This window comes from Colius striatus, chromosome 1 (assembly GCF_028858725.1).
Source record: "Colius striatus isolate bColStr4 chromosome 1, bColStr4.1.hap1, whole genome shotgun sequence".
In the NCBI taxonomy this organism is placed as follows: Eukaryota; Metazoa; Chordata; class Aves; order Coliiformes; family Coliidae; genus Colius; species Colius striatus.
The window spans coordinates 70,889,921-70,906,051 of record NC_084759.1 but is presented as its reverse complement, the minus strand read 5'-3'; the positions used below and the strand labels follow the sequence as shown (position 1 = coordinate 70,906,051).

The window sequence follows — 16,131 nt, the reverse complement described above, 5'->3', positions numbered from 1 at the left end:
CAATTAGAAAAAACAAAAACAAACAAACCACTGAATATCTCCCGATTCTTAGCTTCTATATCTCTTGAAAGGACATCCATTTTCTTTTTTTTTTTTTATATATCTGATGAACAGCAATAAATCTGGCCTACCAGCTGCAAGCACTGAACAAATGATTGCTCACACCAGCTGGAAGCTCTTTCTTCCTTCATTCATTTGTTACTTGCTGCTTCTCCTTGATATCTAGATGCACAGAAGCTATGGGAGAGAGAGGAAAGGAGGAAAAAAAAGGTGGGATGGTATTTTTCTCTCAGAGACATAATGTGAGCTGAAACTAGCATTTTTAATTACACTTTAACATACTGTTGAGTGTGATTAACCTGTTGTGTAGTATATTTTCATAGAGTGGAAAGCAAGTGTTTGTTTTTGGCTAACAATTAAGCAGCCACATGTCTCCACATCTTATTTGAAAGCACTTGTCCTAAAACTTGCTCCTGTTATATTTGAATAGTTGAAAGAGTTTGGAGGTTCATTTTCACTTTGTTTCAGTGTGCAAATAATTTCTTTCAGTATCTGAAGTTAGATGAGAAAGCATATTTCTTTTGCTATGTCCAATTGCTCACTTTTAGCTTAACTGACAAGAGCTTATTCTGGTTTTTTTGGTAGTTGTTGGAGCTGTACTTCTCTTAACATTCTTAAAAATGCAAAGTTCCTCTCAACTTTAGTGAATTCCCATAGTGAGTGGTGGTGTTGTCAGTCTTCTGAGGATGAAGGTGAAACATAAGGTATATTTGGCTTCAATAAATACTTTGGCCATGGGCAGGTATTTTTGAAGCAGAGGTTTGTCTTTTTTTTTTTTTTTTCTTCTGAGTAGGAATTAAAGAAGGAATAAACTCTAAACTGGGAATATATTCAATGAGTGAAATATTTGGAGGGAAGCTGCCTAGAGCCAAAACTGGAGGGTGGGGAAGGGAAATAGGGGCTAATTTTTGAGTAGTTTCAGGCTTGCAGATTGCTTTCTGTAAAACAAAGTTGAAAAACATCCTGGTGTCTGCACAAGGCAGCTGGCTAGAAAAAGCTGTATAACATTACTTGGAGTTTTTGCAAGTCCATTTGAGTTACATCCACCTAATTCATCCACTTAATAAACAAAGCAAAAGCTGATTTTGACAAATCACTTCAAGTGACTGGTTGAAGCAGCTGCAGGCTTTGTAGTATTCCTAGCTGGCCGAATGATTTGTGTTGTAACTGGAGTAATCCTTTGTTTGGAGTAAACAAATTTGGAAGGGCAGACATGTAGTATCAGCTGCAGAAGAAAGTTTTGCATAAGGTTTACAGAGACTTGAAAAGGCTTAACAAAGGGAAGTATGCCTGCATGAAGTTTCGCCAGCTAGTTCCTGCTGTTCATGGCTCTGCAGGATGTGGCCTCATTTTGCAGATATGTTTAGACTGAATTATTAGAGTCTTGTGACTTTTTGTGTGGAGGTACTAGGTTGAATAAATGATGCTTTGTACTTCTGATTGTAAATAAAATAACCTTTTTAGTTAATAATGACATTTGAACTCATTTGAAAATAAGTAGCAGCAGCAGCAGTGATGAATTGCAAGGCTGCACTTGCTATCAGCTTGAAAATAATTTGCTCAATTAGTCTTTGGGGAATTCACAGTTGCCTCCAGTGATTCTTTGCTTAGAGAGGCTTTTTCTTAAGAGTAACTTAGTATTATCACATATACTCAGAGTCCCCTTTGTTCATGCAAATTTTAATCCACCTATAGAATTAGTATTTTAAGATTACTATGGGTCTAAGGTGCCAGGCTCTTCAACAGATATAACTTCCCTGTGAAATCTTGCAGGAGAAGCAGATTTATTGAACAGAAGAGTGCTATAATCTCGTAATTCTGTAAGTCCCTGGAGTATGAAACTAGGCACAACAGTATCACCTTAGGAAGTAATTCTAAGGCAAGTACAGGCACCAAATTCTATAGCCCAGTAATGTTTTTTTTCAACATTTAACTACCTGTGACAGTGGTTTCTAACCTATCCTCAGAAGATTGTCAATAAAGCTATGGAAGCCCAACTATGGCTTATATTCATATTAAGTCTTGTAAATAAAAGTTGCATAAATAGTGGCCTGTATTTCCCTGATGTTTTGCATGTACTTGACTCATTATCAATGAATCAGCAGGGGAGTTGGACTAGATGATCTCTAAAGGTCCCTTCCAACCCCTACCATTCTATGATTAAGCAGATGTTGTAAAATCACTTACTAGTACTAGTTGCCAAATGATTTTTAGAACCATTAAATAAGTATGTAGTTAAGATGCTTGGGATATTTTCCAATAACAATATCTCCCAAGTGGAAGTCTCTGGGTAATGCCTTTGACATTACCATTTCCAGAAATAGTTGTCTAGGTAATTCTGAAAAGGTTTGCACATATATCTGTGCATGTTTGTGTTCTATGTTATTTCAATCTTACTGCTTTCACAATTTATTGATGTTTGTTTAGCAACTAAACATTGTTGCTCTCTTCCTCCATATAGCGCTGAAAGATGACCAGTTTGAGCTCTAAGTGTGGTTATTTTTTAGCCTACAGTAATGGATCTGTAAGGTGTAGGTTACCTGAGCTGGAACTTGTCCATGACCATATCCTAGTCCACAAGTAGGATTACCACAGGGATCAACAAATATCCAGCACTTAACACCATGAGAAAACAAAGTGCTAGAATGCTGCTGCAGACATTGGTAAAAGCTGGTTTTATGTTTTTCTTTCCCTTTTTTTAATGCAACAGAAAGAGATAGGGAGCATTACTGTGTACCCAACTAGGAAAGAGGAATGCCCAAGTGATTGAAATGAGCTGTCAAGGGCTACTTATTTCTAGAGTTCTTTGGAGACCTTTACCTTTCATCTCTAACTGAATGTATTAGTGCTCTGAAAAGATTCATTATAAAGTGTAACATCCTGTAACTCTTAGGAGATACAACATTGACAACCAAAACATTCCTCTTTCCTTCAAATAAGTAACCCAAGTATAGTGATAGAAGTTGCTCATACTTCTAAAGCAAGGTTTCACTACAACTCTGTAAATCGCTGTTGTAACTTCATACTAGTCTGTACAAAGAAAAACCAGCTGGAACTTCGGTCTTAATTAAATCCCCATAGCCACTGGTTACTTATTTACATTTGGGAATTCACAATCATCTTGACAGAAAGTCCTGAGTCTTGTGTTTGTCTGATAGAGGTGATGACTATTTGTTCATTCAGAATCATGGGATTGTATACAAGATATACACACCAAAACTGCAAGTCCTGCAATGATTTGCAGGAGCTTTTTTTGTTAGCCTGTTCTAGACACTTGGTACTGCCCATGTCCTGCAAAATTAGTACATCTTGTAATGATAACTCTGTCCAAGTAAAAAAAATTAATCCAGAGTTAGATTTTAAGACTATTGATTAGCAATTAAAACTCTGTTTTCTGCAGAATAAATATAGATCGTGCTGATATGCAGCTTGGTTGACATCTTGGAACAGTAATAGAGGAGATGACTTCAAGTTGAAACATTTTTAAGTTGGAAAGGGGAGTACGTTTAGGATTTTCCACTTCCCTTCCAAATATAATTAAAATTACTTTATTCACTGGAGACAAAATGTCCAGAAAATGTCAGAGCAACTTTGGAACACAATATGAATCCTCAGAGAATTTATGAGACTTAAACATTAATTTTTCTCAGCTCTTTGAACTTTTTGCTACATTTTGAAATCTGTACAACTGATTCAAGGTGAATATTCCTGGGTCAAATGAATAAAATTACAGTTTTCTCTTATGTCTTTGCTGCTTGGGCTCTAGAAAGACTACTGCAGCCTCTCTGGCTAGAGTGATCTAGGTGGTAGAGATCAAAGATATGGAATCGGTAAAGCCCTCCTTCTAACTAAAATGGGGCTAGGAAAAGAATTTTTCTATTGTTTTACGTTTCATGCTTCACATCTGCTAACAGAGGGCTCCCATCACTCTCTAACCCTTGCAAGCCATATATATGAGAAGTGGTTGTGTACCTCTTAATGGCAATGACTTCATATTTGTTCTGGAGCACATTCAGCTTGAGTGTAGCTCTGGACTCCAAACCCAATGTACTTCTGTTTCTGGCTGATGATCTTGGCATTGGAGAAATAGGTTGTTAGGGGAGCAATACCATAAGGTAAAAGATCTCTCACAGCAATATATTTAACACTTTGGAACACCCATCCTGGATAATTAAGGCTAATTACAATATAAGAAATGCACTTAATCTCTTATTCCAAAGCTCTAGTAATTGTGTATTTAATACTTGCATACATTCACAAGGATTGGGGCCTAAGTAAACTATGTATAATAAAAGAAAAAATTACTGTATTTTCAGTTTAGTTTTTAACTTCTTTATGGGAATTCTTCCCTCTCTGTCACCCATGTGTTAACTCTTCAGTCGTTCTTTAATATGACAGTTACTATTTTCTCACCTTCTCATGTATGAATCTTTTCATTCATTTTCATGCACAGTTAAGCCTTATTCTATCCACCCAGTGCTTTCCCAGAATACCTCATCCATTTGCTTCTCATGTCCTCCAAAACACTCTGACCCACATTCATGTGGACTGAGTCATGTAATTTATGACATGATTATGTGCTTTCAAAGCTAGTGATTGCATTTTTAGTTCTGAAAGAATGTAATGCAGAACTGAACGGGCATTGAGACCACATCTTGTAAACCTTCACTTATGTACTCCAAGTGGAGTACAGATGTTTTGTTGGCATGCTCTGGTTGCATCTCCCTCACATGATGATGGTGGGATTGTACAGAGAAATGGGAATGTACTCGAAGTCCCAAAGAGGTATGATACAATAGCTGGTTCCTCAAATGAGGTGAACATGCAAAGGTGTCAGGGAAACACTACTGCAGAGCACTGTCCCATCAGAGACTTTGATCAGACCTCAACAGTTTCAAGATCCATCATTCTTTTGGCAAATCTCTCTAAGATGAACTGACAAAGTTTCTACTTTTCTCTTCCCTTTGTGGGCACTTCTCCAATGGATCCCTTCACATGACTGGGCAGATAGCATAATCACTGTGTCCCTTAAGGCCAGAAGATTTGGGGCAAGCTGTGGTAAGAATAGAGGTGGCTACGGTGTATTGTGACCTAATAAAGTGTAGTCCTCTTCATTTGAGTCTGTAATTACTCTGTTATCATATAACCCAGAAAAATTCAGTGTCTTTTGATTCAGCACATTTTCTAAGCAGAGAGCAGCTTTGGCCTACTTGATCTATTTTGTAAAGCAAAAAGTTGCTTTACAGCCTTTTCATATGGAGTAGTGTCATGCCTGAGAAATCCTCTTCCCAAGTCTGGTGAACAAGGTATCTATTCACATTGTCCAAAAGTTTACTGAATCTTCCAGTAAACTTGTAATATTACGTTACAATTACTTTTCAAGTAAAGAACTGAAAGTTAGGAAGGCAATATATTAAAGCAGAGAGTAAGTCAATAGAATCACAGAATCAAGTTAGGATACTTTAATTCCCTGAACCTCATTTAATCCCCTGATCCTATGATAATCCCACCCTTATGTGCCCTTCAGCTGAGTAGCTGAGCATCTTGAAAATTTCTGTTTATCCCACAGTCATTTGGGGTTCACCCATTATGGTATGAGATTCACCTGATAAGGCATTGGTTTCACCCAGTAGCCTTGTGTATGAGGAGAATGCAACAACACTTCTTTGAGAAACAGTGACTTGCTGAATTCCCAAACAGATGCTTATGAGGTTACCTTAGGCTCCTTTCAAGTTGTCTATCTTAATGTTCTAATTTCTTTCATGCTTTAAAATCATTAGGAAAGTGGCATCAAGATGTAAACTGTGAATCCTTCAATGAGCACTGTCACCATCCTCTCAATCATGCGTTTGACTGCTTTTATGGTATGCCTTTCACGCTTCTAGATAGCTGTCAAGAAAACAAACCCCCAGAGCCAGATGTAGCCCTTCAAGCTAAGCTCTGGCTTTACAGTCAGATAATTGCCCTTGCTGCATTCACTCTCGCTACTGGAAAACTGATGGGTTTGATTTCCATCCGCTGGAAGATAATTGCCTGTTTTGCTCTGATGGGCAGCATTGTCCTCATTTCTTGGTACTACAGTTACAGCTTTGTGCAGTATTGGAACTGTATCGTGATCAAGAACCACAATACCACTGAGCAGATGATGAGGTTAGAGAGGATTGCTTCCTGTGTGCTGAAGTAGGCAGTGCCATTTATCAAAAGATAAATGATTGTCTGTAGCGTTCTTTAAAGAGTCCTGGATGTTCTGGTCATTAAAAGTACTTTTGTCCTCTAACCACTTGTATCCAAATTCTCCATTTAGAAACCTGATGCACATAAATTTTAATTGCAACTGTCTCACATTGGAAGCTACAGCAAGAGTGGTGGATTTTAACCAAATGATACATAACCATCTCACTAGCCCTGTAATCTGCAATTACTATATTTGCTTCAAGATTATCCAGCTATTTTTTACACTTCACTTTACAAGACTCATCTTGGATAAAACCTACAAAACACCTAGATAAAATGTATGTGATGTACAAAATTATTTCATGTGTCAATATCCAAACATTTTTAATCTACTCATATAGATTAAGAAGGGAGCAAAGTAAGATCATTCATTTTCTAGATTCAAGTTCTGCCTGCACAGCCTTTTGCAATACATCCGTGCATCATGATTCTTTCTATAAAATGAGGAAAAGAACTATTCTTTTCTTAAAGTTTGTGAAAACAAATATACTGAAAATTACAAATGACCACATCAGAAAAGCCACATGAATATTAAAGTATGAGACTGTATCCAGCTGCATTTAATTAAAAAGACATCAGAGTTAGGCATCTAATTTATTTAAGCACTGTGCAAATTCTATCCCTGTTTACACACAGGAATTTGAAAAGAATCTATCTGAAAAGTATCTTCCTTTCCCACATTTTATGCAAAAATAAAAATGTCAACTGTGACCAATGGGGATGCAGTAGATGTAGGTAGAATCTAGATTTAGTGTGCATGTCCATGCATAGATGAACATGAAACCTTTCAAAATATCCCAAACACACACAAAACTTTATTTATTTAATTATTTGTTTTTAAGAAAGAGGCACGGACTATTCCTCCTCTTTGTTTCCTTTTTGCATGTTCACACAACCCTCTTTACCAAGACAAAATTTATTGGGAAGAATTATCATAGTTTATATGGAGACAATGTAGAATAAATGGAATGGATTGTGGGTAAGTATTCCTCATGAAGGATTTGCTTCAGACACGTACACTTGTGAATTTTAAAGCAGGAAAATTTAGGCCAAAATATCTACAGAAATCTAAGCTATTAAGAACTTCTTATAGCCATTTGAAAATTTTATTATTGAAACATTATAAATGTGGTTTGATCTTTCTAATTGGTTAATTGGAAACTTGTCTCTCTCCTTAAACTTAAGGCATAATTCTGAATTCACTTGACAAACAAAGTTTGAAAAACCATACATTCACATACTTTGCCTCTGATTATGGAAGGCATTTGGTGGCTCAGGATGGATCTGCCCAGCTAGGTGATTGGAATGGTATTTACAAAAGGAAAACACTATGACTTTACCTGGATGTTAGAATCAGAAATAGAATTAATCTATCTGGCTGAAGTTATCAAGGTTGGAATGAGTTGCACATTTAGCTCAAAATACAGGTGACATGCAGAGGTCAAGTCTTTAATCTTCAAGTCACCTTTTCTTTCAGTAAAATCTAAGCATTAATACACATTTTCTTCACAAAGGTATCAAGAGAGACTATATCTGTAAATTATTTGATACTCTCAAGTAAAAGGCATTGTGAAAAACATGTGATAGATTCCTATACTGAACTCTCTCAGGCATGTTTTCCTCTCTCCACAGTAGGAATATTTCCTGATTCGCTTGTTTCTTTTTCTCATTATGTTCCAGAAACCATTGCTGCCCAGCAAGTCAATACAGAACAGAGTAAGGGCACATTGTTTCATGACTTGTAGCCACATATTTTTCCTTATATACATTTATCTTCCACCCAAAATCAGTGATTGGCATAAAATCCAAACTCTTTACCTACTGCTTGTCCCTTTCTGCTGTGAATCATCCTTCAACTTGGTGAGCAATGCAGTGGCTTTTCTTCAAGCCAAAAGGATACATCCATTGTATTTTCTCCAACCTACCCCAAGAGCTCTGTGTCATCAGACAGCCACATCCTGTGACCTGCCATGAACATGTCTCAATAAATGTTAAGACTTAGACTCTGTTATCACTACAAACCATCCAAGTCTTGTGCAATTTTTTTGGTTTTATTTTCATAAAATACATTTCTTCCATTCCAAAACCTTCTTGAGCTGTTCCACAGGGCATAGCATGAAATTTTGGTTCCCATGAGATGGATGCTTTTCTGCTGAGCAGTGGAAGTTGTTGGCCCTTATAAAAGGGAAGAACTTTCAGTTAGTCTGTTCATCCTCCATCTCCTTGTTTTTGCCTGAGAAGGTACTTCTCTTTGTGGAAGAAAAGACTGATTCATAAGCTTGATTGAATCTAACAAAGCCCATGTTATCCACACACTGAGTATATGAATTAAAACAGGTTTATTTGGGAGGAGTTAGGTAAATAATATCTTCATATGCCCAGCATCGGATACTTTATTAGGTTAGTTCCTGTTAGTAGCAGATGTTTTTCTGCTATTCGAAGTAAAGCTTATATCGTGTGATTTCATAGGTTCAGATTTTTTTCTTCTGAACTAAGAGATGTTACATTAAGCGTTAGGAGAATCGAGTCCAAAACTCAAAAAAGGAAGAGATGTATAAGACATATGGAAATATAGTTGTTAAGGATAAATATTTTTTAAAGGAATCCATGACTATAAAGAATCTATTTATTTTTATTATGTTTATTTACCTATTTATTAACGTAGGCTACTAATCAGTAAGTCTTATGTAGTTTTAAATATCAAGTATTTCTTTAGTCTTTTGAGTTCTTCCAGTTTCCTCTTTTCTTTTGCTGGAAAGCTCTTCAAATGCATAGAAGAACCCATGAAATGGAAGATAACAGAAGGTTGAAGCTGCTTTCTTGTTGCTGAGAACAGGTTTTCAAAGAGAGATGTATTGCTCCTATCCTCACTTGTGTTCAAATTTAAAATAGACATTGCCTCTCCCTGTCTTTCTAGGATTGTATGAGTTACATGTCACATTTTGAGGCCTTCTAAAGTATGTGTAGTCCAGTGCAAATGAAGAATCAAATCTGTTGAATAAGCAGTGAATTGTTGCATCTTTTTGTGTACATTCAAAAACAACAAGCCACGACAGAAGTTTATTTTGGTCTCTGAACTGCTGCACATTGATTAATTTCACTGCAGATGTAAAAGACATGGCAGACTGGGAAAAGAGGGATCCGTGTGCCAGGAGTATGTAGGTGGCCAGGAGTGTTACCTACAGGCACAGTTATTGATGAGCCTACAAGTCTTATGGATATTTATGCCACAAGTCTTTATCTGTCTGGAGGAATATTGCCAAAGGACAGGCAAGGAGATGTTTTCAACAGGAGAGATTGATAGAAGGACTAACTATTAAAAATGTACTGTGTTTCCTTTAATCCTGGAAGATCCTACAAATGCTACATAACCTCAGGCTTAGTTTGTGATTTTAATCCAGTGAGCAAACTCTTCCACATATACCCACATGTACGTTCATGGTCAGAGGAGTTGTTCCAGCTAAAGACCAGGTCCTAGTTCAAAACTTATATTTAGCCTCATTTAGGAAAGAAGTGGTGTCTCAGGTTGTTTTGGTACTAATTGATTTGATTTATGTCTATATATACAAATACCTTCTAAAGTCATTAAATCCACCCTTGCTCAACAGATTTCCTCAAGGTCATTTGAAAATTGCTAAATGTAAACAATTATGAGATTTGGTATTGATTTCCTCAATAAATTACTTTTTTCTGCTAGACCAAGCTCTAGATATTGTTTGTGTACTGCTAAATGGAATGAGTTGACCCAGCTATTGATAAAAAATGAATCAACAACTATCTAGAGATTCAAATATTGTCTTGGGAGTGTTCTGGCTGCTCTGAATCTATGATCAAATGATTCTCTTGTCTCAAGCTCTGGTGCAGCGAACACAAAGACAATGGTAAGTATGCAGTTCACTGTCAGGTTTGCCTTTGCCTGAATACACTTCTCCCCATTACATAAGGGTGACTGATAGGCAAAACCTGGTGCTTTTATTGTGAGGAAAAGCTCAAAAGTCAGAGCATGAGTTCCTCTTTCACTGTTGTGGATCTTACTCGCATGTAGTGTGGTGGCACCAAAAAGTGAGTATAAATGTTTGTTCCATGGTAGCTGCAAAACTACTCTTGATAGCCATCTTGCTAATTGACAAATTTATTGCATGATGGGTATTTATCTGTATTGATCTCTGAGATTCTTGAAATTATTGTGTATGACATACCAGTGACTGGCTAGCTGGATGTGTCTTACAGCAAAGAAACATTTGTAAAGTGGCAAACCTATAGGAAGTTGCAGTGAGGGAATACAGGCTGTCTACTATTACAATGGAAATTTAATGTGGCTCTCTTCATATTTCTAGTGTTTTCCATCTTCAGAGTCAGCAATCCACACAAAGAATCTGATTAGTGGTGATAGAGGTGCCAGGGTACATGACAAGAAGTCTCCTTAATAAATAGCCATGGTTCTATTGCTTGAAAGGACTCTCTATTTTCCTCTATTGTCTTCTAGTTCACAGAATCTTAGAATGGTAGGGGTTGGAAGGAACATCTAAAGATCATGTAGTTCAAATCCCTTGCTCAAGCAGGTTCACCTCGATCAGGTCACACAGGAATGTGTCTAGACAGGTTTTGAAAACCTCCACGGACAGAGACTCCACAGTCTCTGTAGGAAGCCTGTGCCAGAAGTCCCTCACCCTCACAGGAAAGAGTTTTTCCTTAAGTGGAGCTTTTTGTGTTCCAGCTTTTGTCCATTATCCCTAGTCCTATTGCTAGACACTACAGAATTAAAACGACTGCTCCATCCTCTTGACATACACCTTTTAAATACTTAATGAGGTTCCCTCTCAGACTCCTCTTCTCCAAGCCAAACAGTCCCAAGATCCTGCCACTGTTCCTCATAAAAAAGATGCTCAAGTCCCTTGGTCATCTAGTTGTGACAAAAGATTTCTTTCCTGTTGGGTGGAGTCACCTGGAAGGCTCATTACGTGACCCCTGTCTTTCATCCACTTGGTGCTGAGGCCTGTTAGAGAAAAGGAATTTTCCCATGTTTTGGGGAAGGTGTGAACTGTCACAACCCTCCACTGCTGCTTGATCTCTCACAGGACCCTTCTGAAGCCAAACCTCCGTCAGCTGACACTGAGCCCCCCTTTAACACTGTAATAAGGAAGATTGGAAGAGCCATATAAAAGCATCACAGGACACTGAGACTGGTCCCAGAGCAGCTCTCCGTGTCCAATGTGGTGTGGAAGCCGTGGCTGCAGACATACTGTGGGACATTCCCATTCTGTTGGTGTGATAAGGAAGGTGGCAGCACATAAAGTTTGTGAGATAGATGTCTGCTAACATGTCCTGTGGTGCTGAGTCATCTGCTAACAAAGATTTTGGCAAATAACTGTATCTTCCTCTCTCTGAGAAGAAAAATAAATGAAAATAATAACAATAATTAAAAAAAGGGAACACTGATCAGAGATTTTCCCCTTCCTTCTTCACCACTAGCCGAAGGTCTAACAAAATCCTCTCTGGTGTGATAAGGGACTTGAATGGAGGCTGGTTTTGCTAATTTGCTATAGAAGTATATGCCTAAACCCTGTCTAATTTATGCCTGATCAAGTAATCCTTGAATAATAATCCAAGAATTATGCAGAGAGCCTAGTGTATGGTGCTGAGCAGACATACACAGAACTCCAAATGTTTGCAGTTGTGCTCCTGTAGTCCACAAATCATGGTCATACTCTACCCAAATGTAGTAGTTTGTGTCATTATTTCATCCTATACTTTATCTCTGCAGTAATCTTGTTGAAATGTTGAGCAACATCTGAGACAGACTGATTTAGTGAGGTGTCATGGTTTATAGCAAGGAGCTGCTTTTGCTTGGTAATGGGGAGCAAGCTGCAGTGAAGACCCGGTAAAGAGTTTTTGGACTCTCCCCTGGCTCCTGGGTTCACACCCACCTCCAACCCACTAGGCCAATCTACTGCCTCTGCTATCACTGTTTAGGGGTGGGAATTTGAAGTGCTTGGCAGGAGGTGTAAGAGTGATACAAGATGGAAGCAACCATGCGGACCCCACAGTAAAAGAAAGAGGAAGGAAGGAGGAGCACCAGACCAGAGACCCCTCTGCAACCCATGGAGGGTAATGGCAAGACTGAGAGCCACTCGCAGCTCCATGTGAGTGCACCTGGACAGGTGACAGACTGTGTGAGGAGACAGCCATGGTGCAGGCCATGCTGGAGAGCCTGTGCACCGCAGAGCAGATCCACGTAAGAGGCAGAGAGGAGCTGCAGCCTTTGGGATGAACGCACATCGGAGCAGCCCATGCAGTGCTGCCATGTGTGTGAGGTACCTCACTGAGGTGCAGGGAGAACTGGTGCAGACCCCGCCTGCCCTGAGGAGAGACAGAAGGTATCAGGAATAGACTGACTGAAATCCCCATTCCCTGCCCCGCTGGGCCGTTCAGGGGTGGAGGAGATAAAAACACTGGGATCAGGACTCTGATCCCGGGAAGAGGGGAGAAGTGTGGAGAAGATGGTCTTAAAGGGATGGTCAGACTCTTCATCGTTGTACCACTCTGTGTTGTTTTATGTTGGTTGTGGTTTTGGGGTTTTATGGTTATGCTTTAGTTGGTGTTGCATTAAATTGTTTTCTGTTTTCTTCCCCAAGCTGAGTAGCCTGGTCTGTTTTGTCCTGGACCTTAAGCGGCAGTAAAGCTCTCTCTGCCCTTTGGCAATCCTCAGGTCTTTAGTACTTGAGGCTAATCATGGTCTTTTGTTCCCTGATGGGCCTGAACCACTGCATGAGGGATCATCCTTATGTTGTGAATATCTTTTTAAAGAGATCATGCAGCTTTACCCGGGTAATAATAACATATATCACAAAAAAGAAGTACACAATCTTAAAAGTCCAGTGTAACTCTGCAACAATCAGAAAAGAGAGGGAATAATATTGCTCTTCAGAAAGAGGTCCTGCTGCATACTAATTTGTTAAATAGTAATTTTATTCACTATAAGATGTTGATAAAAATGTTTTGGATTAATAGCTTGCACAGTTTCTATGTCCATTCCAGAAAAAACAAGGTTCATTTAAGTTATACTGGAATTAATGCTCATACATGGGTTTGCAAACTACAACTTGTTAAAAGGAGTCTTGTCAAGACAAGTTAAAAAATGCCAACCCACCACACCCTCCCCTAAAAGAAACTGCAAACAAAACAAAAATCCTGCAGTGATGTGACCCTAGACATGTCTTTGCACTGAGATTTGCCATGAACTTGCAGAGATTTTAAGGCCTCAAGTTTTATTAATGGCTGGGAGGTTTTGCACAAATGGATCTGTTTTGGTGATTTAAAAAATTTATTTAATTTTTTATCACCAATCTGTTTGTGATAAGTATGCTACTAAAACTCTAAAGAACTTGAGGGTTGAAGCAGGTAAATAGAAATATTGTTTAAGTTTGGTGGTTGTCCCTCTCATCCTTTCCCCCCCCCCCCGTAAGGAATACCCCTGAAAATGTTTTGCTTGCTCAGCCAGTCTAGTTGATTAATTTCCTTTTTCTCTTTTAGTCTTTTTTCGTGTGTCACATAGAAAGGATTTTACAAATTTCTATTTGTGTCATTTCAATATTTATGTTCTTCACTCTAAAAGCTTGTCAAAGGTAGAAGACTATATGAATGCTAGCGTTTGCTTTTAGTACTCAGACGTGCAAAAAAACAGCTAGAAAGTGGCAGTATAAAGCACACAATGACTCAAAGCCTGAGTTTTTCCTGGCAGAGATTCTGCCTGTATGCAGCCATGACTAAATAGCAGCTTCCTGTGCTTGGTTACGCACAGTGAAAAAAGAAGTAAGAAGAGGAAACCGTGCAGGACTCAAAATGTCGAGATAGAAATCATCTCCTTTTTACTTCATTTTTACAAAGCTCTTTTTCAGACCTAAAAAAAAAAAAAAAGTCTTTGGTTTAAAGCTTAGTTATGCTGAACATAATGAGTGATTGCAGCTGTTACCTCTGTATTGGGTCACTAATAGAGTGTTGAGGAACACGATGCAAGATCTGTGCTGGCAGAATACCTCCTCTGCCTCCAGATAGTTTTGTTATCAGGGAAAAATAAAAACCTATGGGTGTTTTGGGTTGAGTTTTGGTTTAGGGGGTTTTTTGCTTGGTTGTTTTTTAACTCATGCTAGGAGCAGCATGGGCACATCTTCAATAGTGATCATATGGTGACAAAGATATAAACAGTCTAAAAAAGCTAACAGAAAAGTTTAGTCATAATTTGGACCCAAGACAGGTGGAAATTAATACTTGCATTACTGGCAACTTTTGAAGAGCCATCTTTCCCAAGGCATGACATAATTTTTGAGAAATACTTTTTTTTCAAGAAAAACCTTTGCACCAGAAGCATCCCAAGCTGTTAAGTAATCACACAAAAGTAGTACAGTCCAACAGACACGAGTAAAAGCAGTTCAATTTGAAAACTTTTATAAAAATAACTATGTTCATAAGTACAAGGAGGACAGCAAATAAAAATTGCTTCCAACCACAATTTCCCCTGATGTGTATTACATAAAACGGATCATTTACCACCTCACTGACTCCTATTGACTTCTCTAGAAGAGTGTTAAATTCAGCATTCACTGTATTCAAGTAATCCAGAGAACTGAAATCTCAACAAATGAAGAGACAAGAGCTCTTCTAAGTATTTGCTTATTTATTATAACAGAGTTAAGTTCTGAAAGAACACACACACTAGCAGTTTTTGGGGCTGTGGGAAGAAATTGCTATTAATATATTCAGCACAGGTAGGCCTACCTTTCCTGAAAATGCAGTGAAGAAGAAAAGACAACATGACAGAAGAAAAGGGTACTACAAGCTAGTACTATTCTCCTGCCTGGAATGCTGGTAAAAGTATGGTGGGAGAAACAAAACCCGGGGGCTCTGAGTGCTGTGTTATTATTATTTATAGCATCTCTTTTGAGGCATTGAAGCAGGAAAGTGACAGGCTTTATACAAATCTGCACAGAATTAACTGGGTAGGGAATTTAGCAAAGGCAGTAGCCATGTTGTGCCAATGTTTCAAGAATAAGGACTTTGTACTCTGCCTGGAATTAAAGTAAAACTTGCACAGCATTTCCAGTTTGCTGGCAAGGATCCCAGGTGGTTTCTGTGCTGGAGACTGGGGGAAGGGAGATTAAGAGGCAAAGGCACAAGTCCCAGCCTGCTTCCTCCCATACACATGGCTTTGAATATCAGGACTGCTTAGCACACCACAGAGCAAGCGAGATTTCAGAGCAAGAAGAATAATTGAGACAAGGGTTCGTTTTCCACATTTTTAAAAGGGGTCGGTGTTTTTTAGTAGTATTGATCACTTACTGTGGTGTATTGGCTTACAGAGGGAAGTGCTAGGTGATGTTTTCTCAGATATATGTGAGTTATCTGCTGATTTTTAGAGGCTGATGTTAGATTTATGGATTAATACTTTTTTTTTCCACTGAACAGCTAAGGGAACTGTCAAGCCCGAGGACCCAGTATTGAGTTGGTGACACAGATTGCAATGTCAGTGTGAGCTCTGCTTTCAAAAGCAATCAGCCCCTAACAGAAAAACATTTATATGCATAATTAAATAGTCATGGTTTGGGATTTTTTTTAAAGTTTTATATTTCTTCTCATCCCTTAACAAGTTTAGTGGTCCTTAAATGGCTGTAATGGTCCTTAAATGGAGTGTAGGCTGAGAACATTTTCATTACAATAGTTTTAGCTTAAAACTATAGCTTACATTGCAATAGTTTTAGCTTTTACCCTGAGCCCTTTTAAACACAATGGTTTAAAAGCCTTATGAGCTCTGCCTCCATTGTTAAAGCACCATAAAGAAGT

The 16,131-nt window shown here is 38.4% G+C and overlaps 1 pseudogene; it reads left to right on the top strand.

Annotated features, from left to right (window-relative positions):
- Window positions 1-4,796: 4,796 nt before the first annotated feature.
- Window positions 4,797-7,628, top strand: LOC104563785 (arylsulfatase D-like; annotated as a pseudogene).
- Window positions 7,629-16,131: the final 8,503 nt, after the last annotated feature.